The following is a 27,269-nucleotide window of genomic DNA, read 5'->3' as shown; positions in this document are numbered from 1 at the left end:
GGGGGAAATTCTGACTTTAGAACATAGCTGCCATACCTGGGACTTAACCTCCCAGGAATAACAGGCCAACCAAGACCAGACAAGAAAACAGAGGTGGGTAGAGAGAAGGTAGGGAGTGTGGGAGAGGGAGAAGGAAAGAGGGAGTGAGCAGGGGAGTCAAGGGTAGGTAGCAAGGGCTTGATCTAGAGAACTATGGGGAGCAAAAGACAAAGAGGAGGTGGGCTGGGGACTGGATGGGGCGAGGTCGGGGAGGGAGAGTCTGTTGCAAGCAGGTGGGGACTCGGCCCTGCTGCTTAGGACACCTGGGCTGGGGTGTTACCCACCTTACCTGTGAGTCAAGCAGACCCTAGGGGGTTGTAACACCAGATGGGTGCTCTGCGAGAAGGAAGACTGGCTGAATGTGTTTGGAGGGCAGAATCCTTTGAGGGAACTGAGGATCAGCGGACTAGATGTAGGCCTGCTTTGGCCAGGTGGCTAAAGGAAGGGGCTGACCATGGACCCAATGCTTCCCCTTCTGTCCACAGGGTGTGTTCAATCCAGACATTTCTCCCGTAGGGTACCTCCCAGCTATAACATTCTGGAAGTTCCATAAATGGCATTTAATGTAAAAATCAAGTAAAACTTACAACCAAATCAACCCCATACAGGTATAGGATGGCCACTGTGGATACTGAGCTACAGAAAACAAATGGTCAGCAGTTCATTCAAAGAGTTATACTTGGTGGTACTTCTGCCCCCAGAACAACTCTTTCTGGGGTCATGTGCATAGTGATGGAGCAAAGCAAAGGGAAGGGAGTCTAGGCTCTGCCCTGCCATACACACGCAGAAGGAGGAGCTCTCTTGGCTTCTACCTGCCTGAAGGCTGATGACGGAGGCCCAGCCTTGTCCTGGGGAGGAAGGTGTGATACCATGACCCTGCTTTAAATCCCTTTATTGACGTTATCCTGCAATACCCTTCAAATCGTATACTGGTCAAGACTTCTGGTGATGGACATCATAAACCCAGCTCAGACTAGTTTAAACACAGAAGGGAATTTACTGACTCAGAGACTTAGGAACCTTAGAGGAGCTTTCAGACATAGCTGGACCCCAAAATTAAATTCTTTCATTAGGGTTCTCTCTTTTTTAACCTCTACTATTTCTACTTGGTTACATTCTTTGGACAGCCTATTCCCCACAGAGTAGGAGAATTTGCCTACTGCACCCCATACTTCATCCTCCCACTTAGCAGCTCCAGTAGGAAAAAAAATCTCACTAACCCCAGCAGAAAAATCTGGTTGACCAGCTTGAGTCACGTGCTACTCCCGGAATTAAACTCTGCAGCCAAGGGATGAAGTTCTGTGAGTGGGCAGACCTGGGTCACATGGCTCCCTGTGACTAGAAGGATCAAGTGGGTGAGGGTCATCCCAACGTGAACCCCAGGGCACGTATTACCTACAGCAAAGAAGTGTGTAAAGAAGAGATTCTAGACAGATGAAGGGGCCAGATTTCCTCAGAGAGACTTTAAAAAAAACCCATTTTGCAGGTGAGAAAACTGAGGCTCAGACTGGTTAAATAATTCCCCTAAGGTTGCAAAACTGGGAAGTTGCAGAACTTGGACTTGAAGCCACATTTGTCTGCCTCCAAAATGTATGCTTGAATCATGAACCTCTACTATCTCAACTGTCCCAGTATTCCCAGGAGTTAAATGACTTCACTTCCAAATACTCGGGGCTTGTCATTCAGGGCTCCCAAAATAACCAAAGTTGCAGGAAACCTGACAGTAAGTTTGAGACTCCTGGACCCTCAAGGAATATGCTGTTCTGCTCTGTTCCTCTTCCTCTGCCTTTTCCCAGTTGGAAGGAAAGAAGTAGGGAACCACAAGCACACCCTTCATCATCTCTTTCAAGGCTGAATGCACAATATGCAGAATAAGTCAAGCATCATCATTTAAGGCAGAAGTTCTCAACCACAATGTGTCCACACCAGTGTGGTGACTCACTCATAAGGTGCGTTGCAAATGTTCTATTTTATTAATAGTTAAAACACTGGAGTTTACAAATGATTTGCTCTTAAGAAAATAAACCAGAGAAAATTCAAGGCTACTCATATAACAACAGCCATTGCATTCACTTGTATTTTATGCTTTCTTGAGTGAGACAGAGGTGATGTTAAAGCCAGCAGGCATGACCTCGTCATCACCCTGGCATTGGTTAGAGAGGATTTTCTTGCTTGGGTGCCCTACTGGAGAAAGGGTTGGGAATTATGGATTTAAGGAAAGATTTCTGCCCACAAATACCTTCTCCACACCTACTTTCTATTCCACTAAGTAAAGGTATATTGGTTTTAAAAGCTAAAATTGAATAAAAACAAAAATAAACACATGGAACCTAATTAAATGTAAAAATTTTTGCACAGCAAAGGAAACCTAAACAAGATGAAAAGACAACTCACAGAATCGCAGAAAATACGTGCAAACAAAGCAGTTGATAAAGGATTAATCTTCAAAGGATACAAGCAGCTCATGTGGCTCAATATAAAAAGAAAAAAAAAAAACAGTCAAAAAATGAGTGGAAGACTAAATAGACATTTTTCCAAAGAAGACATACAGATGGCCAACAAACACATGAAAATATGCTCAACATCACTAATTATTAGAGAAAGGCAAATCAAAACTACAATGATATATCACCACACACCAGTCAAAATGGCCATCATTAAAAAAATCCACAAACAATAAATGCTGGAGAGGGTATGAAAAAAAAAGAACCCTCTTTCACTGTTAGTGGGAATGTACAATGTTACAGCCACTATGGAGAATAGTACGACATTTCCTTAAGAAACTAAAAATAAAACAACCATATGACCCAGCAATCCTATTACCGGGCATATACCCAGAGAAAATCAAAATTCAAAAAGACACACGCACCGCAATGTTCATTGCAGCATTGTTTACAACAATCAGGACGTGCAAGCAGGCTAAATGTCCGTTAACGGAGGAACGGATGAAAAAGATGTGGTTCATACACAGAACAGAATGTTCCTCAGCCATAAAAAGGAACAAATTTGGGTCATTTGTAGAGTCATGGATGGACGTAGAGACTGTCACACAGAGTGAAGTAAGTCAGGAAGAGAAAAACAAATATTATATATATTAATGTATATATGCGGAATCTAGGAAAATGGTATAGGTGATCTTGTTTGCAAAGCAGAAGTAGAGACACAGACCTGGAGAACAATGCACGGATGTCAAGGGGGAAGAGAGTGGGAGGAATTGGGAGATTGGGGTTGATATATATATGTGTGTGTGTATATATATACATATATATACTATATATATAATAAGTAACTAATAAGAAGCAACTGTATAGCACAGGGAACTCTTCTCAATGCTCTATGATGACCTAAATGGGAAAGAAATCCAAAAAAGGGTGTGTGTGTGTGTGTATGTAAAATATATACAAATATATATATATATATATATATATAGCTGATTCACTTTGCTGTGCAGCAGAAACTAATACAACATTGTAAAGCAATTAATGCCAATAAAAATTAATAAAAGTAAGTAAACAAAAGCTAAAACTGGGTTGACCAGTTTTGACCATTCAACATTCACTGGCATATCACTGTGAATTATTGGACACCCTTGTTCTAGAATAAGGTATTCTAGAGCTCCCAGATGAATGGAGACAATTCTGAGTACTTTCAGATAATAAAACCTTCCGAAGGGCTAAAAAAAAGAGTCAAACTTTAAAGTGGAGCTTTAAATAGAATTGAAAGCTTTGAGTTAATAATTTTATGCAAAATAACTTTCACACTGGAAACAACTTCCAGAGTGACTGACAAAGTAGGCAGCAGACTTTTTTTTTTTTTTTTTTGCCATTGTATTAAGGTGGAGCTTTATTCTTTCAGTTCTTTTTTGCTTTCTGGATATTTTTAATGTACTTATAGTATAAAAGAGAACCAGATCACTCACCCCTGTTCAGTGCAACGTTATTCATAAGAGCTAAGAGGTAGAAACAACCCCACAGTCCAGTAATAGATGAATGGATATAGAAAAGTTGTGTGTATGTACAGTGGAATATTATTCAGCCTTAAAAAGGAAGGATATTCTGACACATTACAACCATGTTGTAATGTCCATGTAATGTTACATTATACTGTAATATCCTCAAGTGTAATGTCCTTGAAGACATGATACCAAGTGAAAGTGTGAGTATTTCATCACAGAAAGACAAATACTGTATGATTCCACTTGTTGCTTAGTTGCTAAGTCATGTCCGACTCTTTTGTGAACCCATGGACTATAACTTGCCAGGCTTCTCTGTCCATGGGATTCATCAGGCAAGAATACTGGAGTGGGTTGCCATTTCCTTCTCCAGGGAATCTTCCTGGTCCAGGGATTGAACCCTCGTCGCCTGCTTTGCAGGCAGATTCTTTACCACTGAGCCACCTGGGAAGCCCATGATTCCACTCGCGTGTGCGTGCTGTGTCACTTCAGTCGTGTCCAACTCTTCATCAGGCTCCTCTGTCCCTGGGGATTCTCCAGACAAGAATACTGGAGTGGGTTGTCATGCCCTTCTCCAGGGGATCTTCCCAACCCAGGGATCGAACCTGTCTCTTATGTCTCCTGTATTGGCAGGCAGGTTCCTTACCACTAGCGCCACCTGGCAAGCGCCTTGATTCCACTTCAAAAGTGAAGTGAAAGTTCCTCAGATGTGTCCAACTCTTTGCAACCCCATGGACCATTGCGTCCATGGAATTCTCCAGGCCAGAATACTGAAGTCAGTAGCCGTTCCTTTCTCCAGGGAATCTTCCCAACCCACTTACATGAGGTCAAGCTCATAGAAACAGAAAGTGGAATGAGAGCTGCAGGGATCGGAGCAAGGGGAACAGGGAATGAAACATAGAGTTTTGATGCTATAAGATGGAAAAGTTACCAGAACACAACCTGAATATAGTTGACGGTAGTGAACTGTGTATTTAAAAATGGTTAAGACGGTAAATTTTATCTTTCTACGCCATTTTTAAAGCTTTTTTAAAAAAGAAAGAGACAAAACTAGGGCTGAGTAGTTCAGTCATTTGAAACAAACAAACAAAAAAAGCAAGGATGAGGAGGCAGTAATTGGTCCCAGAATGAAGTCCCAGTAACCTTTGGAAGTCAAAAGTGACAGTGATCCCTTCTTGGGCAGAATAAATGTCAAAAGAAAAATCTACATGGAGAAATTAATTTCAAAAACAGAACATTCAGAAGTAGGAAGAAGAGGGGAGAGGAAGGGAAGGACTGGTGAGAGCCAAGCTGCAGTTGTCGTCTACAAAAGGATTATTTTCAATAATACACAAAAACACCCAAAACAATGCAGCTGTGTCATATCCAGCATTGTACAAAGTATTAAAGTGTTGCCACAGCTGTCACAAAAGCCCTTCATGCTGCTGGCAGGGAAAGAGTGCCTATGACTAATTAAAATAAAACCTCTCCAATCAGTGGTGTGTGTTTTAGAGTTAATCAGATTGCTTTCCCCACATCTAGCGAAAGAAAATGGAACGGAGATAAAGAATAGTTTGAAAGCATAGAACCCGATGATGGTAACTAGGCCAAGGCCTTGAGTTCTGAGTTGTCAAAAGGTAGTTTGTGGCAATGAAGGGGAACACTATTGACTAACTGGAGGAGGCAGGGGCAAGGCATTGAAAGAAGGGCGAGAAGACAGACAAATCTTACCAGTAAAACTGCGGCATGTACGTCGGTTCGGCCTTAAGCTTGTTCTATTTACTCTTTTTTTTTTTCTCCAATTGAAGTGTGGTAGATTTAGTGTTGTGTTAGTCTCTGTGTACAGCAAAGTGATTCAGTTGTACACGTATTTACATATTCTTCTTCGCAGTCTTCTCCATCATGGTTTATTATAGGATATTGTATGTGGTTCCCTGTGCTCTACAGTAGGACCTTGCTGTTTATCTGTTTTACATATAGCAGTTTGTATCTGCTAATCCCAGCTCCACCCCCTTTCCCCTTTGGTAACAACAAGTTTGTTTTCTAGGTCTGTGAGTCTGTCTCTGTTTTGAAAATAAGTTCAGTTGTGTTGTATTTTAGCTTCCACATATAAGTGATATCATACAGTATTTGTCTTTCTCTTTTGGACATTTCACTTACTATAATAATCTCTAGATCCATCCCTGTTACTACCACTGGCATTATTTCATTCTTGAAACAAATTAGTTCTTACCTAAATTTTATTAATCCCTGCCCTCTTCCAACCCTAACCCCCACAGCTCCCAGAGGGTCGAGACGGGCAAAGACAGGCCTGCCACGCGGAGCTGGCTCATAGCAACACTGGAGCTCCCGGGGATCCCTCCAGGCTAGCCACCAGGCTTGTGCAGGAATGTGCTGGGTTATCGATATCGTGAGGTGATGTGCACAGAGGCAGCTCAATGGAAACTTTGTCACACAGATGGCTACATGAAAGCCAGCCTGGCCAGCAGCCATGCATCATGTCACTTCAATGTGCAGCCCTTCCTGACCGGGCGAGGGCTGACTCAAGCGGTGTCCCCCGAAGGGGCCTGTGTCCCCTGCCCTGCCTGCTCAGGATACCAGGATCCTGCCAGCAGTGGTTAGCGGGGGCTCTTCTCCCAGATGGATTCCATCTAGGAAAATACTTGGAGGTGTTCTTTAATTTAGACTTCAATAAAGATTAAACCAAGGATAATTGAGAATGGCTGAGTCTCACATTCTGTAGTAAGAGCTACCTAAAATTTAGTGTACTGTTAACTTGGGGAAAACTGCAATGGGGTTCTGACTTTTGCTCCTACCAAAGTAAGGAATTGGTGAGTCCACTGATGTTATGGAATCTAGGTCTAGCTGATCTGCTTCTTCTATTCCACTTGATTCTTGATCCATAATGGCCCAGGTTCACGGAACTGTTTCTTACATCAAAGCTCTTGTTATTAATTGGAGAGAATTCTCAATATTCGTATCTATAACCTCTCAAAGCTCAGATTTTAAATAACAAAGGCCATATCAATTGATATCCAGGGAGAGTGCCTTTTCCAATCTATTCTGCCAAATGCCTACTTTCGCTTATTTGTAACCCAAAAATGACTCCTTTCTCCACTTGCAATGTGCCCTTTGACTCCATCATCATGTTCGGCTTGTCTCTGCTCAGCTTCTTCTATGGTGGGCCGGGCTGGGAACTGGAATTCTTGGTATCAAGGATTACTTCTGGCCTGGTTCTGACTGATTCTCCCCATTGGGAAAGAAACAGAGATTCTAGGTCACTTCTTGAACAATCGTATTCATCATCCTCCCTTGGCTTCAGATGGTTTAGAGTTTACTCATTAAGCATTTCACATTTATAGATGAGGGCAGGGAAGAACTTAAGACTGAGCCACTGAAAATGGATATGAGCTTATACACTGTGCCAAGGTGCCCAGCCAAGGAGGCAAGGAGGGCTGAATTCCAGTCCTGCAGGAAGGGATGTCTTTGCACAAAAGGGGCATCTTTCTACTAAGCCAAATGCTGGTGGAGTATGTCCACACAGAAGGGTTATCCATTTAGAATTTACATACTTTATAGGCTGGCAACAGCCCATCCTGAGGCAGATGCTGTGGGATGGGGAAAGAAGGTTTCAAAGGAGCCTAAAGAAAAGTTTACCAGAATTGTGAATGTTGGAAATTCTGTATGATCCTCCCTGCAAATGTAATGGTGCTCAGTCTATAGATCAAAGATCAAGGGTCTGAAACTCTGTGTCCTAGCTTCACCACGGGGACATGCATTACATCTAACTCCTTTCCCTTCTCTCCTAACACTGCTTCAGAAAAGTAAGAGCTGTTTTTTTCTTATGCAAAACTGGGAGAAGAGAGCTTACATAATGTACAAATACCACAGAGCATGGTAGACAGTTCAGAGCTGCATTAGATGCTACAACCCGATATACACACTCACTCAGCCAGCAGAGTAACTCTTGGGTCTGATTACATTCATCTGCAGGGGACGTGGCGTGGGGGCCCGAGGTGCCAGGACAGCTTGCAACAAAGGGGAGCTTTGTTCAGTGTGGTGGGTGAGTTCTGCCCTCAAATCTTGCTTCTCTAGACTTCCCTTTCATTCCTCATCTTTCACACATCCTCTCTCGCTGTGCATGTTCTGTGTTCTGGAATTCTCACTGCCTTCCAGACACCGTGTTTGCTTTGATTGATTCTCTTTGTTCTTCGTGTAAGCAGAGTTCTGCTGAACAGAATACTAGAGTCTCCAGCCAACTCGAGTCATTCCTTTCATGCCTACCTTCCCTGCTCAGGCACAGCAGTAAATGTGCAAACAGGGATTTTTGGAGCACCTACTATGCTCCAGGCATGATATGTGCTTTTAGTCTCTGGGAATACAGTGGTGATTCAAATAGCTGAAAATTCCTGCTTGTGTGGAACCTACACTTTAGAGCTGGTGGGGTATGGGAGAGACAGGTAATAAAATAAGCAAATGAAATGTATACTGTGTCAGATGGTGACAAGAGAGCAGAGGACTGTGGAGGTGGGGGTGCCGTTTTCTAAAGGTGCTTGAGAAGACCCTCAATGAGAAGACGACATTTGACTGAAGATATGAGTGAGCTGTGACTTAGTTGAGAGGAGAACTCATCGAGGGACTTCCTGGTGGTCCAGTGGTTAGGAATCCATCTTCCAGTGCAGGGGATGTGGGTTCAATCCTGGCTGGGGAGCTAAGATCCCATATGCCACGCAGCAACTGAATCTGCCTGCCACAACTAAAGGGAAGCCCGCACCTCCCCCAAGGGAGAGCTCACGTACCTCAGCAAAGATCCTGCATGCTGCAACTAAGACCCAACATGGTCAACAAATAAATAAATAAATAATTTAAATAAATAAAATAATAATAATGGGAGAATTCATCATGATTCTTTTGCAACTCTCACACTTTTGATTAGCTATATGTGGGCGTGCGTGCTCAGTCTCATCCGACTCTTTTTGACCTCATGGACTTCTGCCCGTTAGGCTCTTCTGCCCATAGGATTTCCCAGGCAAGAATAGTGGAGTGAGTTGCCATTTCCTCCTCCAGGGACTCTCCCCGAGCCAGGCATCAAACCCAAATCTCCTGTGTCTCCTGCAGTGGCAGGTGAATACTTTAACACTGAACCACCTGGGAAGCCCAGGAGCCGTGAAAGCAGGGACTTTTGTCTATTTTGTTCATTACTATATTCCCAGTGCCTTGGATTTAAGGGATTCTCAGTAAATGGTGCCAGAATAAATGAATGAATGCTATTTAAATGTGTGAAGGTGAAATAGTTTCTGACACAGTAATAGTAATATTTTCCATTTTGGAGTTATTATATTCTTGAAAATTTACAAACATAATTTTATTTAATCTGCATATCATCATTACCCTCGTTTTACAGAGGAGGAAATTTACCAGCAGCTACACAGTAAAAAGAAGAGCTGAGATCTGAACCTAGGGCTATTTGATTCCACAGTCCACACTCACTACTGAGGTGTACTCTCTCCCCAGCAACCGGGCAGCAGCTGCCAAGGTACCTGCAGGACCACTCACTGGAAAAGAGCCTGATGCTGGGAAAGATTGAAGGCAGGAGGAGAAGGGCATGACAGAAGATGAGATGTTCAGATGGCATCACCAATTCAGTGGAGTTTGAGCAAAGTCCAGGCCCTGTATTAATAGGACCGCAATCACTATGAGACTGTTTCTAAAGCTTCTCCCTGGGAAATCCTGGTGAACAGCCTGGGATAAGAACCTGTGCTAAAGCACCCTATCTTATACGGCAAGATCCAGTGAAAAACATTAATGCAGTGCCTACCCCTTTCTATACTTTAATAGAACATTTATTTACTCTCAAGCCAGTTTGGAACAAAACTGTGACATTTAGCTTGGAGCAACTCAGAGTCCCGGCTGAGACTTGTGCGGCTCAGGGTCTCTGCCCTCCTCACCCACATTTACCCTCTTTCCTCATGGCTCTGTGCTGTCCACTAGGGACAGGGTGAGGATAAGTCAGGACTGTCCCCCAGTGCAGAGTGCTCAAGCTGCACTGCTGCTGCTGGCCACAGCCTTATGAACAAACAAGGCTCCCGCCCCTCCGTTTCCACCCCACTTCTCGAGTACCTGCCTCCCATCATTTCCTGGTCCTACCACACGGAGTTCCTTTCAGTCCCTGAGCTTGTCATGTCTCACCTACTGGCTCAAGTCAGGCTTGTGCCTCTATCTAGACCAATCTTACCCTCTTATTGCCTGATTAATGCCCATTCATGCTTCTGGTCTCAGTGCAAATGCCACTTCTTCCAGGAGGGCTTCTTTAACCACCTCACGCCCTGCCTAGATATCTCTCTGCTCTACTGGCAACCGAGATTTCCTCTACAGTAGGGAACTACCACCTTGGGTTCACAATTACCTGGTATTTCTGCAGAGGCTCACTGAGATCAATGACCATACCTCTTGGGAATCTCTTTGCAGCCTACCATTTATTCACTCTCCTCCAAGAAACAGTTTATCAAATTTTCTTTGGGATATGTCCTTCCTCCCCATTTCAGCCATGTGCTTCATGTGAGATTGACACCAATGCCCAGCTCCAGTTGTGGAGCTTAAATTAACCAGCCTCCTCTATCTCCATTCTCCCTATCACAGTGATTGACTTGGGTGACATGTGATTTAGGTCCAGTCAGGTTGAACCTCAGAGCTTCCCCTGGAAATGATGTACCTGTCCTTTCTCCCCTACTGCACATGTAGACTCCTCAGATACTGGAAGTCACCCAGGACTGGGGGTGAGGCTTAGGGTGGACGAGTATGGCCGACAATGGAGCAAAGCAGAGCTAGGAAATGGAGAGAAAAAGACAAAGTCCTGGTCATGTTATTTGAGCCCGTGGATCAAGCATTGCCTGAACCTAGAGTTACTTTCATGCATTGGAGAAGGACATGGCAACCCCCTCCAGTATGCTTGCCTGGAGAATCCCAGGGACGGAGGAGCCTAGTGGGCTGCCATCTATGGGGTTGCACAGAGTCGGACACGACTGAAGCGACTTAGCAGCAGCAGCAGCAGAGTTACTTTGAGACTTGTCAGTTACACAGACCAATAAATTCCCTTTGTATTTAAACTAGCTCAAAAGTGCAAATGAAAATGTCAGTCGTGTCCGACTCTTTGCGACCCCATGGACTGTAGTCTGCCTTCTCTGTCTATGGGATTCTCCAGGCAAGAACATTGGAGTGGGTTGCCATTTCCTTCTCCAGGGAATCTTCCTGACCCAGGGATCGAAGCTGGGTCTCCTGCATTTCAGGCAGGTTCTTTACTGTCTGAGCCACAGAGAAGCCTAAACTAGCTGAGGGTTGTTTACTTGTTGCTACTTGCAACTAAGGAACATGCTAATTTCAAATTCTGCCTTATGACCACCATCTCACATCCAGTCTTCTGATCAAAGTTTGATCTGGGTAAGTAATCAGAGGACTGGCAGTTCTGTGCCCCCAGCCTGGTACAGGCAGGCCCTGGAAGCACTCAACCCTCTGTACTCTGGTAGCTGGAAAGGTTGGATCTACCTCTTTCTCCCCTATTCCTACTCGAGGGCTGGTCAGACATCTCTCCCTCAGCCTCCCAGGCCCTGCAGACGCAGCAGTGTTCTGTCTGACTGAGATACAATCCCCAACTCCTGGTCCCACTTACAGAATCATCCCTGATTAGCTTCATTCAAGCCCCCAACTTGGCTTAGCAGGTCTAATACCTCAGAGCTGGTTAGGGACCATGGGCCACTCAAAGCACAGATTTATGGTACAGTCTACTTGCCTTGAATAAAAAAAAAAAAAATCCAGGCTGTGATCGGTTCCTCTACTCACACTCCAAATGAATTCTGTGCCCTGTCAGTGTAAGCAGTCTATTTCTACTCCTGTTGTTGGAATCACAGAATTTGAGAAAGAAACATAGGTCATTTATTTCAACCCCCTCCCAGGGTAGGGGTCTAGCATGCCTTGGCTTGAACACATCAGGGACCGGCTGCTCCATCCTTTGCAAAGCAGGCATGTTGTCAGACAGCTCAGATTGTTAGAAAGTTCTTCCTGAAATTGAGCTGGAATCTGTTTTCTTGTCATTCCACCTAGTCCTGGATCTGCCATCTGGAGTCGCTGGCATCAGCCTGTTCCCTTCCACACATGGCAGCCACTGGGATATATGAGGACAGCTCGCATGTCCCTGCAGTCTGCTTGACTCCAGGCACAGCATCCCTTGTGCCCTCACCCAGTCCTCCTGTGATTTAGCCTCCTGATACTGTACTAGCACATCACCTTCTGAATGTGCTCCAATGTGTGGTTGGCTCTGCAAAAATACAGCTCCTTGAAGAGATCTCAACACTCTAGATATGGCCTGTCCAGCACCAAGTACAATAGAACCATCCTGTAACTTCTTCTTGGCTTCCCACGTGGCACTAGTGGTAAAGAGCCCACCTGCCAATGCACGAGACATAAGACACTTGGGTTTGATCCCTGGGTTGGGAAGATACCCTGGAGGAGAGCATAGCAACCCACTCCAGCAGTCTTGCCTGGAGAATCCCATGGACAGAAAAGCCTGGCAGGCTACAGTCCTTAGGGTTTCAAAGAGCTGGACATGACTTAAGTAACTTAGCATACACACACACACCTTCTTCTGGACTCACCACATTTATTAATAATGACATCAAGTTTCCAGTGTCATTTTGACAGCCTCATCGTACTATTGGTTCAATATTATATTATCAGGAAAAAAATCAATGAATTTTCCATATTTGAAGGTTTGATATATGGAACTCTATATTGATTTCTCCTTAGTCTTATCTTGTCAGTTTCAGACTGGGCAGAATCACAAATGTGACCATATAAATCATCATCCACATCAAGAAATTTTGAGAGCAAAGGGGGTGCTATTATTGCTATTAATAACCATATTAAAGCACAGGGAGCTCAGCTCCATGCTCTGTGATGACCTAGGTGAGTGGGACTGGGTGGGGGGAGGTGGAAGGAAGGTCCAAAAAGGAGGAAATATACAAACAACCGATTCACTTCATTGTACAGCAGAAACTAACAAAACAGCGTAAAGCGATTACACTCCAATAAAAAAAAATAAACAGGGCTTCCCTGGTGGCTCAGTAGAGAGTCTGTCTGCTAATTCGGGAGACCTGGGTTTGATCCCTGGTCTGGGAGGATCCCACATGCCACACAGTGCCTAGGCCTGTGCTGCACAACTATTGAGCCTGTACTCTAGGCCTGAGTGCTGCAACTGCTGCAGCCTGCGTGCCCTGGAGTTTGTGTTCTGCAAAAAGAAAAGCCATTGCAATGAGAAGCCCACACTCTGCAACTAGAGAAAAACCTTCACAGCAATGAAGACCCAGCACACCCAAAAATAAATAAATAAATGTTAACAATAAATAAATACAATAAAAATAAATAAAATTACACTACATATGTGTGTGTAAAAATAATCATATTGAGATGGCAGGCATAACCAGGACTGTCCCAGTCAATCCTGGACACAGGCCACCTTCAGCATAGAGGTTAGGACCACAGAGTACAGGTTCAAAACCCAGTGCTCTTATTACCAGCTCTGTACTTCATATCTCAAAGTTTCTGTGTTCCCATCTTGAAAAGGGAGATAAAAGTCCTACATCATAGGGTTATCATAAGCATCAAACAAGATCATTTATGGAAAGCATTTAACCCAGAGCCTGGCTTGCACTAAGTGCTTAGAAAATATCACCTGTTATTTTTAGCTTCTTGAGCTCTTTCTGAATTTGAGCAGCTATCCCTCTCCATATTGTGTCATCTTTAAATCTGATAAGTATGACTTCCACTGCTTTGTCTGAATTATTGCTTAAAATAACCTGTGACAGCATCTAAGACAGAATCCTGTGGCCTGTCTCTGGCGTTCTCTTTCCAAGTTCATGTTGATGCGTTGGTCTCTCTTCTTTGGATGTGGTTGTCAAACCAGCTAATGCGGTGCACTAGGGGAAAGTGAGTCCAGTATTAAGAGTTCCTGCAACAATTCAGAGGCGCAACGGCCATTCAAGTTTCTTTTTCTCTCACATAACCATCGGTGGAGATCCCACTTGGGCAGAAAGCCATCCTCCCACTGTCACTTAAGGACCCAGGCTGAGGGCAGTTCCTCCATCTTTAACACGTGGTTTCAGTTGCTCTGCTGGTCACCAATCCAGCCAACAGGAAGGGGAAGAATTTGAAGGAAGGAGAGAGATTATGGGGGCCAGGCCCAGAAGTGGCAAACGTCACTTCTGCTCATGTGCCAGTGGGGAGAACACAGACACAGTGGGCACCTGCCTGCACGTGCATGTGTGCGTGCTCAGTCATGTCTGACGCTTTGCAACCCCAAGGACTGTAGCCCACAAGGCTCCTCTGTCCATGGAATTTTGCAGGCAAGAAGACTGGAGGGTTGCCATTTCCTTCTCCAGAGGATGTTTCCAACCCAAGGATCAGATCGAACCCGTGTCTCCTGCATTAGCAGGCAGATTCTTTACCACTAGCACCACCTGGGAGCCAACTTGCCTGCATGGAAGGTGGGAAACGCCATACAACTGAGCAGATGGGGCCCCCTCCACTCCTCTTACTACAAAGAGGGGAGATGGGAACTTGGCGGACAGCCAGGCATTTTTACCTCAACCATGTCCCTAATGCATTATCATTCAGCCCACATTTTCTATTTTGTCCTTGGGGAGATAAAGTCAGACTCTCTCAAAGGCCTTAAGAAATCAAAGGCCTCCAGCATTCTTCTTTGCCACTGGCCTGGTAAGCTATCAAAAGAGGAAATCATTTACAGGGCCTTATAATAAGATAGCATACAGGTGGCCTATATAGTATCTGAAAAATGGTTTCACATTTTAGGCAAGGAAATTTATCTAATTTTTCCATTAATCTGTGTGAGGAAGAAACAATAAAGGAGAATGCAGGAACACAGTGGAGTTCAAAAAAGTCAAATGAAATTCTGAGACTAAGAATTTTATGGAACAGTCAAGCAAAAAAGGAATTCTACATAAAAGTTAAAGTAATGGAATAGATTGTTCAACATTTCTCTCTTAGCAGTTCTGCGCTCCTTGAAATAGATTGCAGAAACCAGATTTCTGAAGCAAGTAACATAAACATTATGTTCAGCTCTGAAACTCCAGCCTGGAGCTATTAAAGTCAAGCACTGTGGATAAGTAACCTCCTCCGAGATAACTCAGTTGTTCATTCAACAAACATGCTTACAGAAGCCACTTGGTTCTAGGTACTATGCTGAGAATAAAGAAATAAACAAGCAGTAGTCTCTGCTCTTCAACATTTTTTAAGACTAAAAGGTCAAAATTCCTAGTTGCAAAACATCAGGAACCAACTCTGACTACTTTAAGCAGAAAATGAATTTACTTACTGAAGAATATCAGTTAGATCACAAAATCTCTGGGGATCTACATTCCAGAACAGTTTGTGGAACTGCCTAGAGGAGATACCACTGGTCCCCCCTGTTGGCTGAACTGGGGACATTGCTGGTGCACGACCTCAGACGCTCTCTCTCCAGGATCTTCAGCCACTCCCTCTGAGACTGCATTGCATACAGGCTACCTTTGTCAAAACGTATCCCGTCTGGTGCTTGATGCTTCACAGCACTAGCTTCTGATTCGAGGTCCTGGATGGGCACTCGCGCTTGGTGGTCAGGTCACATGCTGCGCCATAGCTGCAAGGGAGGCTGACAAAGTGAGTATGTGCCTTCACGACGGGATGTGGGGATTCATAAAACAGTGAATTCCTCAAACAAAGGAAAAGTGTGAAACGTCTTGGGTGGAAAAAAAAAAATTCATGTTGATGTTTGGCAGAAACCAACATGATTCTGTAAAGCAATTATTCTTCAGTTTTAAAAAAAGTTTTTTTTTAATAAAAAGATTGATAAATGTCCATGATGAGGTGAAAAAGATACACATAAATGCATACATTAAAGTGGAGTGTTTTAATGGATGGACCTACAGATTGTCATACCGACTGAAGTAAGTCAGACAGAGAAAGGCAAATATCATATGATGTCACTTATATATGGAATCCAAAACCATGGTACAAATGAATTTATTTACAAAACAGAAATATAGTCACAGATATAGAGAACAAACTTTTGGTTACCAAGAGGGAAAGAGTGGAGGAAGGTTAAACTGGGAGATGGTAATTGACATATACACTTTACTACATATAAAAAAGATTACTAATAAGGACCTACTGTACAGTATGGGGAACTCTTCTCGGTGCTCTATAATGGCCTATATGGGAAAAGAATCTAAAAAAGAGTGGACAGGACTTCCCTGGTGGTGCAGTGGACAAGAATCTGCCTGCCAATACAAGGGACATGGGTCTGATCCCTGGTCCAGGAATATCCCACATGGTGTGGGAACAACTGAGCTCTTGCTCCGAAACAAGAGAAGCTAGCACAACGAGAAGCCCGCACACTCTGATGAAGAAAGCAGCTCTCACCTGCTGCAACTAGAGAAAGCCTGGGCAACAGAGACCCAGTGTAGCCAAATATAAACAGGTAAATAAAATAATTATTTTTTTTTAAGGGTGGATATATGTGTATGTATAACTGAATCACTTTGCTGCACACCAAAACTAACACAGCACTGTAAATCAACTATATGCCAGTAAAAACTTTTTTTAAATGGAGTGTCTTATAAACTTTATGAACAAAGAGTTGCAGAACCACAGAGGACAGAAAAGTCAAATCTTTCCCAGCCAGGTCAGCAAAATCTTCACCAAGGCAATCTCCAGCTCTCCCATCCATCTGACACATTATCATTCTGCTCACATCTTCTGTCTTATCCTCTGGGTTGTAAAGGATGAGTAAGAGCTTTCTGGGAAAAGATTCTGAGGGGAGCCAGGGGAGGCACCTAGAGAAAAGGTGTGTAAAAAGGCATGGAGGTAGAAGGCTTGGTATGTCTGCTGAGAGTTCCTTGTAGGGAGGTGAAGGCTGTGTATCAGCGGCAAGGGGTAGGTGGGCTAAGAGATTAGGATCGGGACCATGAAAAGCCTTGTTGGCAGGTAGGGAATATGAACTTTATTTTTAAGAAAAAGGACTCATTGAGTGTCATGTAAGGATGGGAGTTGATAAAACCTGCTTGTTTTTAAGAAGTAAACTGGTGCAACATAGAGGGTAGATAGGGTAGGACTGAAAAATGAGGATGAAGAAAGAGAGCATATCTTTTGCTGATCTCTGCAAAAGCTAAGTGAAAATGATGCAGAATCAAGGCAGTGGCCTCAGGAATGGGGGGAAAGCTGGAAAATGCTTCCAATGTTGATATGTTCAATGGGAAACCAGACTGTGGGTCTGGAGATTCCAGTGAGGGATTCCTATTAGCATTTACATGGCTGTTGATATAATAAGAGAGGGTACGGCGGGTGCAGGGGTGGGGTTGTTGAACAGAAGGTGACTGGAAACATTGTTTAATCATTAGAATCCTCAAGCCAGGTTTCCCAATCCTAGCACCAAGCTGCAGGCAGAGTATGCCCAGGGCATAAGGTGCCACACGGGGTGTTGGTAACAAGAGGAGATCTTGAGCTCCGCTTCCCCGAGGTCATGGTCTAGTAGAAATGCCTAGAGGGCACTTAGGGTTTTGGCTACCCAGGATCAGTCTCCTCCTCTAATTGCAATGGTGCCTGATTTCTTTGGGGGAATTATCTCACCCGTCGTGTATAGTTTTGTGTCAATTAAGGTGCCCTGTCCAACCCTGGGCTAAAAGGTAGGCAATGGCCCCAAGGACAATCAGACACTCTTCAAGGACTTTGTACGTTGAGCTAAGTGAAGCAAGGCTGGAAAGAAAAGTTTGGAGCTGGTTCAACCAGGCAACTTCTCCCTCGGGCGACATGTCCATCAGTCCCTGCTCCATGGAATCCTGAGCTGTACTTGCTTGGTCCTCTGCAAGCCTGCCTTTCCAGCTTTCCTTTCAATCCTGTGAACTCAGTGAGACTCTTCAGCTGAATTTCTCTTCTGTTTAGAAGTTGAAATCTGTGGCTTGCAATCAAAGAACCGCAACCAACTCAGAGTGCAAACACTCATGGGAACTCTAGGTAGGAATTCTTACAAACCAATCTCTGAACAGAGGCAAAGTGATTATAAAAAAGGAACAGGGCTCTCATGTGACCAGGGCTGGGACTAGGAGGCTTAGATTCTAGCTCATTGCATCTTCACTTGTCAGAAGACCTTGGATAGATCCTTTTGCCTTTCTGAGCTTAATGCTTTCATCTGCAAATCGCAGTAGTGGGCTGGATGATAACTCAGTCTCTGGTGGCATGTAAACTGATCCTCAAGAGAGGGGGGCTTGATTCAGAGTGTTTGATGATTTCTATGGTATAAATACTCCCCTCATGGGTGATTTCAAACTCCCAATGTTTTAACAACCAGCTTACAAATATCCTGAAAATGTTGCTCTTGCCATCAGGTACAGGCTGGCTCTGGCACAACACTGTTGGTGTCAGCCTTCTAGAGGCGGCTTCTGGTCTGTGCCCCTCTAAACTGGGAAGCTAGAAGAATAAGCGTTTGGCTCTTGTTGGAAATGAAGAGTATGGAGCAACATTTAAGAATCACACAAGAAACTTATTACAATGTAAGTGACACTCTGAATTATCTTGGGGAGGCTCTCAGAAACCTGCACATGCTCCCTAGTGATTTTTATGCCAGAGGTATGCGAGACACAGGCTTGGAAAGTGGAAGGGAATATGAAGAAGGAACAGGGTACCAGTGGTGGTAGGAAATGGAGAGGCAAGGGGAGAGAGGAAGATTGCAGAGGAAATGGGTAACCCAGACTACAAGCACCACTGAGGGAGGAAAAGAGGGGAAGGAGGTAGGAAATATTCTTCACTAAACATCTAGACGTGGAATGCCCTGCAGAACGCCAGATATCAGAGGACTTGGACTAAGATTTGATGGTGATGGTGATGGTGATGAGACTGCTGCTGGTGGTGATGGAGGGCAGTAGGCTTTGTTCACCAGCCTTACAGCGCTGGTAGGAAGCAGAGCCATCTGGTGCATATTCGGCACATTACAGAATCTATTTTGCTTTCACTAGTGCTGCTCAGCCAAATTTATATCTGTCTCTGGCTGCAAAACTTGCCTGGTATTGGACTAAGCCCTGAGCTCTGAGCAGGAAGAATCCTGTGCCAGGGACGTGATCAGGTTTCTCCCGAGCCCAGGGCAAGTCTACATCTCTGAGCCTTCCTAGAATTTGAGTCCTTGTTCCAGAGGGTGGGAACCCAGGAATGTCTCTAAATAAATGATTGAAAGCTCTGAAGGAATCTGTGCTCGCAGAGCCAACCCTCTGTCTCCTCCCACAGGAGAGGGCAGCTTTGGCCCCAACCTCACTGCTTTTTTCACACGCTTGGTCCTGCTAGTCTATGGCTTCTGGGGGCAGGGACGGGGCTTTTGTTCATCTTTTCAGGCCACAGCCTGTTCCGTGACTGTATCTGCTGGTGCATGGAAGGAAGATGCAGGCAGGTGATGGCTACATACCACTAGGGCAGATACAGACAGAACAAAAGTCATAGAACAATGGCAGTGGGTGGCTGAAGACTTGGGGTCTGAACACTCTGAAATTCACCCTTCTAGAGGAGGAAAATGAGTCTGTTAGTGAATTAACAATACACTTTTAAAAAACTGACTTATGCTCCTGTCATGATCACCCGCAAGAAACCAAACAGAGGAAAACAAGACAACCTGTGGGACAGTAGGGGGCGGGGAGGTTTGGACTGATAGGCAAGGCTCGGGGACCCATGGAGCATTTGTCTCTGTAGTCTTTCAACTTATTCCTCCCCTGGCTGTACCAAGGCACACACGTGGTAATTTCTCTTCCCAGGACTGAAACACAGGACATCGCTAAGCCTCCTCTGGACCCTGAAATAATGCTTCGAGTTTGACACATCTCACTTTCCCCACTTACAATTCCTCATCAGAAATTCTTCGTTCCACCCTGACATCTGAGACACCACGCTGAGCCCTTCAGCCCTGCTTGCTTTGCGTTCCCACAGCTCAGCTCAGACAGATGAAACGCTGGATAAAACCTCTCGGTGCATGGGGCAGGGACCTTGTCTTTGTGTCTCATAAAATGCCGTGTACACCTGCAGTGCTTTGTAAATAATAAATGGCCGTAATAAAGAAGCTGCCTCTTTGGGGTCAGAGACACATGTTTGCAGAAAAACAGCCCCCTCCTGTTTGCCAGCTCTGGCTGGTGTGGCTGTCGCCTGAGCCTGAAAACACACGTCACGGAGCTTTCCAAAGAACCATGTAACCCGAAAACTTAGGGTTCTAAATAGAATAAAATGCACAATGCCAGATTTCTTGGCCAAGGGAGGTCAGGGAGCAGCTTGCTGACATACTATGCACTTGAAAAATAAATGCACCATGGAAATGCAAGATGTCATTATTATTATTTTAAGTTTTATTATGGCCTTTACAAATTACAATGGCACAGGCCTTTTTAGCCAAGTACATAATAGTAATACTTTACTATTGAAAGAGAGAATGATTGGTAAACATCAGGTATTATTTTTATAATAATAACTTACCAATTCAGTATACAGCAGAAGGGAAGCCTCTTGCCAAATGGGTGAACAAGCTAAAATGGACAAAGAGGGTCTCTTTAGGGGAATTATGGGAAGGACAGCAACACAATTCCCATATGGTCACTCACTATGATGACCTAATGCCACAGACACTGGGAACAGGTAGAGGGAAACACGGATAGATCCATGGGTCTCTCATTACAACTAAGAAATGACAGTTCATCTTTTTGAAAATGTGCAGCTAAAATCTCCCCACCTTGTTCCCTGTTCCAGGGCATCACCAGGGCAAGAAAAGCTCTCCCATAATGTGCTCATTTATTAGCTATTTTGGCTGCAGAAACTTAGAGCGCTTCATAATAATAGCAGCCATTATTTTCTGCACACGTGCTCTGAGCCAGGCACTGTGTACTTCCTTATTTAATCCTTTCTCCTTACCCGATGGTCCCAACATGTCATGGTAAATAGAAGGGGGAAAAGTGGAAGCAGTGACGTTTTATTTTCCTGGGCTCCAAAATCACTGCAGTCAGTGACTGCAGCCATGAAATTCAAAGACACTTGCTCCTTGGAAGGAAAGCTATGACAAGCCTAGACAGTGTATTAAAAAACAGAAACATCATTTTGCCGACAAAGGTCTGTATAGTCAAAGCTAAGGGTTTTCCAGTAGTCACATACAGATGTGAGAGTTGGACCATAAGGAAGACTGAGTGCTAAAGAATTGGTACTTTAGAATTGTGGTGCTGACAAAGACTCTTGAGAGTCCCTTGGACTGCAAGGAGATCAAACCAGTCAATCCTAAAGGAAATCAACTCTAAATATTCATTGGAGGGCTGCTGCTGAAGCTGAAACTCTAGTACTTTGGCCACCTGATGCGAAGAACTGACTCATTGGAGAAGACCCTGATGCTGGGAAAAACTGAAGGCAAAGGAGAAGGGGGCAGCAGAGAATGAGATGGTTAGAAAGCATTGCCAACTCAATGTACATGATTTGAGCAAACTCGGGGAGATAGTGGAGGACAAAGGAGCCTGGCATGCTACAATCCATGGGGTCACAGAGTCAGGTATGACTAAGAGCACTAAACAACCTACCCTATGAAGTAAATCCTGTTTTTCTCCATTTTACAGGATAAATAATCCTGTCATTATTACAGGGTAATAATCCTGTTATTATCCTTAAGGCTCAGGGTCTAGGCCCCAGTAGAGTTAGGATTCAAATAGTCTTAAATGTGAACCCAGAGCTCAAGATCTCACCCACTATGACCTACCACCTCCACTGCCATTTGGAAAATTTTTAATGGTTGAAATAATTTACTCAACATAAGTGGCTCAACCTTGACACCTCTAGTTGAGAGGGAATACTTCTCAGTCATCCAAACTAATGGGAAGGATAGAGCAGGGCGTGGGTAATCCCAATGCACAGATCCTCAGGAAATCATTTAGTCTGGGCTCCAGACTGCCCAGCTGGGATAGTTCACAGCAGATGGCTCTCTGAATGATATTTTTCCAAGGCAGATATTAAAAGTAGCCCGTGGTTTCTGAGATACTCTGGCTAAGTGGGAGAGGGGAGTAACTCTGAAGAAAGGATGGGGATGGAGGGACTGCTGAGGCATGAAAATGTGACTAGTTAATCCATAAGGCTGATCATCAAAGTTGATTAGATTTGCTCTTTCCATTAATTAGCAGAGCTATACAGTTATGGCTCCTTTATACCCCTGAGACTTTAAAAAATGTTTTATCTTGAAATGAGGGAAGTGGAGGGAAATTAAAAAGGTGGATGCTTCAAGGTTCTTATCATCTCAGTGTGACCATCTGTCCTAGACTCAATTTATTCCAGATTGCGAGTCCATGAGCCATATTAACGAGAAAGTAGGGAGACGGCCTCCATGCAAGGCTTGCTCTGGACTAAAGTTATTGCCTCACAAACAACTCACTAATTTCCAATTAATCCTCTGATCCATCCCAGAGCCCTGGCTGGAACATGCTGTGCCCCTTTCCCACCCTCCTCGCAAGAAGGGAGCAAGATGAAACACAGACTGGGCAGTGCACATGACTTGCACTCCATGGATGTCACAGAACCACATTTGCCTTTAAAATCTCGAAGACGGAGGGCTGGCTGGGAGGACTTATGGCGGGAGAAGGGGTGTGTGCATGTGTGCAAGGGCGGGTGGCGGTGGTGGGGTGTGTGTATGTGCACGTGCGCTGCAGTGCGAGTGTAATGTCATGTGTGCTGTGTCAGTCAAGGGCGTGGTGTGGTGGGTGTGACATCGTATGCGCATTGAGGGGGACAGATACAGTGGTAGTGATGGTGGTACGTGCATACAAATGTGCGTGCATAAAGACAGAGTGACGCCATCTGCAACAAAATAAACTGCTTGCAAAGGGAGTTTTTCCATTCCCTAGAAATTTGCCAAGATAACTTCTTTTTTGGCCAAAACATCTGTTCAGAGGGTCTCTGGTGCTCAGAATAAAAAAGGACAAGCTGGATTCCAACCAAATAAAAAGTGCTAAAGATATTTTGGGGAGAAGCATTTTTTAAAAAAAGAAAACCCAGTGCTAACAATACGGTGGTTTCAGTTTCCTTCCACTGGGTGACAAAAAATATTTAATTTTAAAACAAGTCGAGTCTCCGTCACTACGCTCCGTCACTACGAAGGGAAATGAGACAAGCTCGCCCCCCTCTTTGTAGATTCATCTCTGCTCCTGTGACGGCTCCTGTTTGCCAGGTCACGGATGGGATGAAATTTTCTCTTTGTGGAATATTAAAAAGCACTCTGGGTCTCCTAGGATTTGGAATGAATCTTGCAGAAACCCAAAGTCACTCTGATAGGGAGGTGCCATCTAGGGGCAGGAAGGGGCTAGAGGACTGTGTCCTGCATGTTAACTCCTAGAGTTGGGGCACTCTTTCAGGGATCAGCCCAAATCACTCCAGCACCTTCAAAAGTATTTCCACTGAGGCTTTTCATCAAGCCGAACTCCCCTGCAGAAAGGCATTCCAGAGTAATGCAAATGAAGTAAACAGGAAAAAGCGGTTGGCTTCATATCCATCAAGGAAATGCAAATTAAAACAATAAATCAATACAGACTTAGCAAAGGTTTTAAAAATGATCACGCCAGGGCACTTTCCTATGTTGTTGGAAGAAATGTAAATTAGTGTAACCTTTCTGGAAGTTTGTCAATACATATCAAGAGCCTTAAAATGTTCCTATCCTTTGATGCAATCATTCCATTGCTAAGAGTCTAAAGAACTCAACAGAGCATAAAGATTTTTCTGTAAAGATGTCCATTGCAGTGTTAGTTTTAAGTGTGAAAAATTGGTGTTAACTTTAATGTCCATAATAAGGAGGTTTTAAGATAAATGGTGGAACAAGCACATAATGGTATGCTGCATATACATTAAATATCATATTTTTTGGACACTACTTAATGACATAAGAAAATAGTGAAATAAAATATGAAGTGGAAAAAGCTGCATACAAAAAGTGTATATATATAACCCATTTTCATAGAGAAGGGGGCTAAAAGGATATACATTAAACTGTTAGTAGCTCTTTTCTTTGAGGAAAGATTATATGTAATTTTTTCCTCTCTGCTATTTGAACTTTCATAATTTTCTATATTGAAATGATATATTAATATAATAAAATCAGTATATGAGATTAGAAAACAAAATTATTATGAACGACAGTCACAGAGACAGTAGAGGAATTCCTTTCCATTTGAGGGACGGGCACTCATCACTGCCAGATCCTGTGCTGTGTCGTATCAGTTAATCTGCTTAACAGACTTGGAATGGCTATCTCTTATTATACTTCCAACACCACCTCTCACTTTCAGCCCATGGCTTTGCTTCCCATGTTAGCCAGTTATTGGGCTTCCCTGGTGGCTCAGAGTATAAAGAATCTGCCTGCAATGCGAGAAACCTGGGTTCAATCCCTGGGTCAGGAAGATCAGCCCATGGACTTGCTTCCCATTTTAGCCAGGGAAACCTGTGAAAATGCAAGTCAGATCATGTTAGGGTGAAAGCCAGGTCCCTTCACCAGCCTATTGTTTAGTCACTAAGTTACGTCCTACTCTTTTGCAACCCATGGACTGTATATGTATATATGTACATATTTATGATTGTTTTAAGTTGCTGATCTCTTAATTTCAAATGCATTTTAATAATCCTACATTTGCAGAAATGAGCTATTTAAAACCCTAAAAGATGATGCTGTTAAGTGCTACACTTACTATGCCATTAAATTTGGAAAACTCAGCAGTGGCCGCAGGACTGGAAAAGGTCAGTTTTCATTCCAGTCCCAAAGAAGAGCAAGCCAAAGAATGTTCAATTATCACACAGTTGTGCTTATTTCAAATGCTAGTAAGTTTATGCTCAAAATCCTTCAAGCTACGCTTTAGCCTCTTGATGAAAGTGAAAGAGGAGAGTGAAAAAGTTGGCTTAAAACTGAACATTCAGAAAACTAAGATCATGGCCTCTGGTCCCATCACTTCATGGCAAATAGACGGGGAAACAATGGAAACGGTGACAGACTTTATCATTTTGGGCTCCAAAATCACTGAAGATGGTGACTGTAGCCATGAAATTAAAAGACGCTTGCTCCTTGGAAGAAAGGTTATGACCAACTTAGACAGCATATTAGAAAGCAGAGACATTACTTTGCCAACAAAGGTCTGTCTTGTGAAAGCTTTGGTTTTTCCAGTAGTCATGTATGGATGTGAAAGTTGGGCTAAAAAGAAAGCTGAGTGCCAAAGAATTGATGCTTTTGAAGTGTGGTATTGGAGAAGATTCTTTAGAGTCCCTTGGACTGCAAGGAGAGCAAACCAGTCAATCCTAAAGGAAATCAGTCCTGAATAGGCATTGGAAGGACTTATGCTGAAGCTGAAACTCCAATACTTTGGGCACCTGATGCAAAGGACTGACTCATTTGAAAAGACCCTGATGCTGGGAAAGATTGAGGGCAAGAGGAGAAGGGGATGACAGAGGATGAGATGGTTGGTTGGCATCATCGACTCAATGGACATGAGTTTGAGTAAATTCCAGGAGTTGGTGATAGACAGGGAAGCCTGGCATGCTGCAGTCCACAGGGTCACAAAGAGTCGGACAGACTGAACTGAACTGAACTGAGGCTTTAGCAGTACATGAACAGAGAACTTTCAGATGTACAAGCTGGGTTTTGAAGAGGCAGAGGAATCAGAGATCAAACTGCCAACATTTGTTGGATCATGGAGAAAGCAAGGGAGTTCCAGAAAACCATCTAGTTATGCTTCTTTGACTATGCTAAAGCTTTTGACTCTGGATCACAACAAACTGGAAAATTCTTAAACAGGTGGGTGTACCAGACCACCTTACTGTTTCTTGAGAAACCTATATGCAGGTCAAGAAGCAACAACTAGAACCAGGCATGGAACAACAGACTGGTTCCAAATTGAGAAAGAAGTACGTCAAGGCTGTATATTGTCACCTTGCTTATTTAACTTATATGCAGAGTACATCATGCAAAATGCTAGGCTGGATGAAGCACAAGCTGGAATCAAAATAGTGGAGAAATAACAGCCTCAGATATGCAAATGATACCATGCTAATGGCAGAAAATGAAGAGGAACTAAAGAGCCTCTCGGTGAGTGTGAAAGAGGAGAGTGAAAAAATTGGCCTGAAACTCAATATTCAAAAAACTAAGATCATGGCATCTGGTCCCATCACTTCATGGCAAACAGAAGGGGAAAAAGTGGAAGCAGTGACAGGTTTTATTTTCCTGGGCTCCAACATCACTGCAGACAGTGACTGCAGCCATGAAATTAAAAGATGCTTGCTCCTTGGAAGGAAAGTTATGGCAAACCTAGACAGCGTATTAAAAAACAGAGACATCACTTTGCTGACAAAGGTCTGTATAGTCGAAGCTGTGATTTTTCTAGTAGTCACGTACAGATGTGAGAGTTGGACCATAAAGAAGATTGAGTGCTAAAGAATGGATGCTTTCAAATTGTGGTGCTGAAGAAGACTCTTGAGAGTCCCTTGGACTGCAAGGAGATCAAACCAGTCAATCCTAAAGGAAATCAACTCTGAATATTCATTGGAAGTACTGCTGCTGACACTGAAACTCCAATACTTTGCCCACCTGATGTGAAGAGTTGACTCATTGGAAAAGACCCCGATTCTGGGAAAGATTGAAGGCAAGAGGAGAAGGGGATGGCCGAGGATGAGATGGTTAAATAGCATCACTGACTCAATGGACATGAATTTGAGCAAACTCAGGGAGATAGTGGTAGATAGAGGAGCCTGGTGCGCTGCAGCTCATGGGGCCGCAAAGAGTAGTCAAGACTTAGTTACTGAACATAAGGAGAGCTCCTAATTGTTGTTTTCAATATCATGTTTTACACTGAAGTGTTTTGTGTGTCCCTTAACTGCTTATTGTGGATATAGATGACTTAACTACTTTTATCTTTTAACCTTCCTAATGGTTTTGTGTGTGATTTCATACCAGTGTTTGCCTTTATTGATGTTTTTTCATTATTTTTATGTTTCTAGTTGTGGCATTTTGTTTTCTACTTAGAGAAGTTCTTTTAACATTTCTTGTAAAGCTGGTTTTATGGTGCTAAACTCTTATTGCTTTTGCTTGTCTCTGAAGTTTTTGACCTCTTTATCAAATCTGTTCAAGAGCCTTGCTGAGTGGTATAGTTTGGGTTGTAGGTTTTTCCTTCATCACTTTAAAAATATCATGTCATTCCCTTCTGGCCTGCAGAGTTTCTGCTGAAAAAAA

At 43.6% G+C, this 27,269-nt stretch overlaps 1 long non-coding RNA gene across 5 annotated transcripts in view; it reads left to right on the top strand.

Annotated features, from left to right (window-relative positions):
- LOC113889347 overlaps nucleotides 1-20,124 on the top strand; it is a 71,455-nt gene extending 51,331 nt beyond the window's left edge. For 3 of the 5 annotated variants that reach the window (XR_003510240.1, XR_003510236.1, XR_003510232.1), the window contains 2 exons: nucleotides 18,400-18,564; nucleotides 19,810-20,124. This is a non-coding gene — a long non-coding RNA (uncharacterized LOC113889347). Of the gene's footprint in view, nucleotides 1-7,963; nucleotides 8,034-18,399; nucleotides 18,565-19,809 lie in introns of all 5 variants that reach the window. The other 2 variants (XR_003510241.1, XR_003510234.1) reach the window with 1 other exon arrangement.
- The last annotated feature ends 7,145 nt before the right edge of the window (nucleotides 20,125-27,269 follow it).

This window comes from Bos indicus x Bos taurus, chromosome 3 (assembly GCF_003369695.1).
Source record: "Bos indicus x Bos taurus breed Angus x Brahman F1 hybrid chromosome 3, Bos_hybrid_MaternalHap_v2.0, whole genome shotgun sequence".
NCBI lineage: Eukaryota > Metazoa > Chordata > Mammalia > Artiodactyla > Bovidae > Bos > Bos indicus x Bos taurus.
This window is presented reverse-complemented; position numbering and strand designations above follow the sequence as displayed.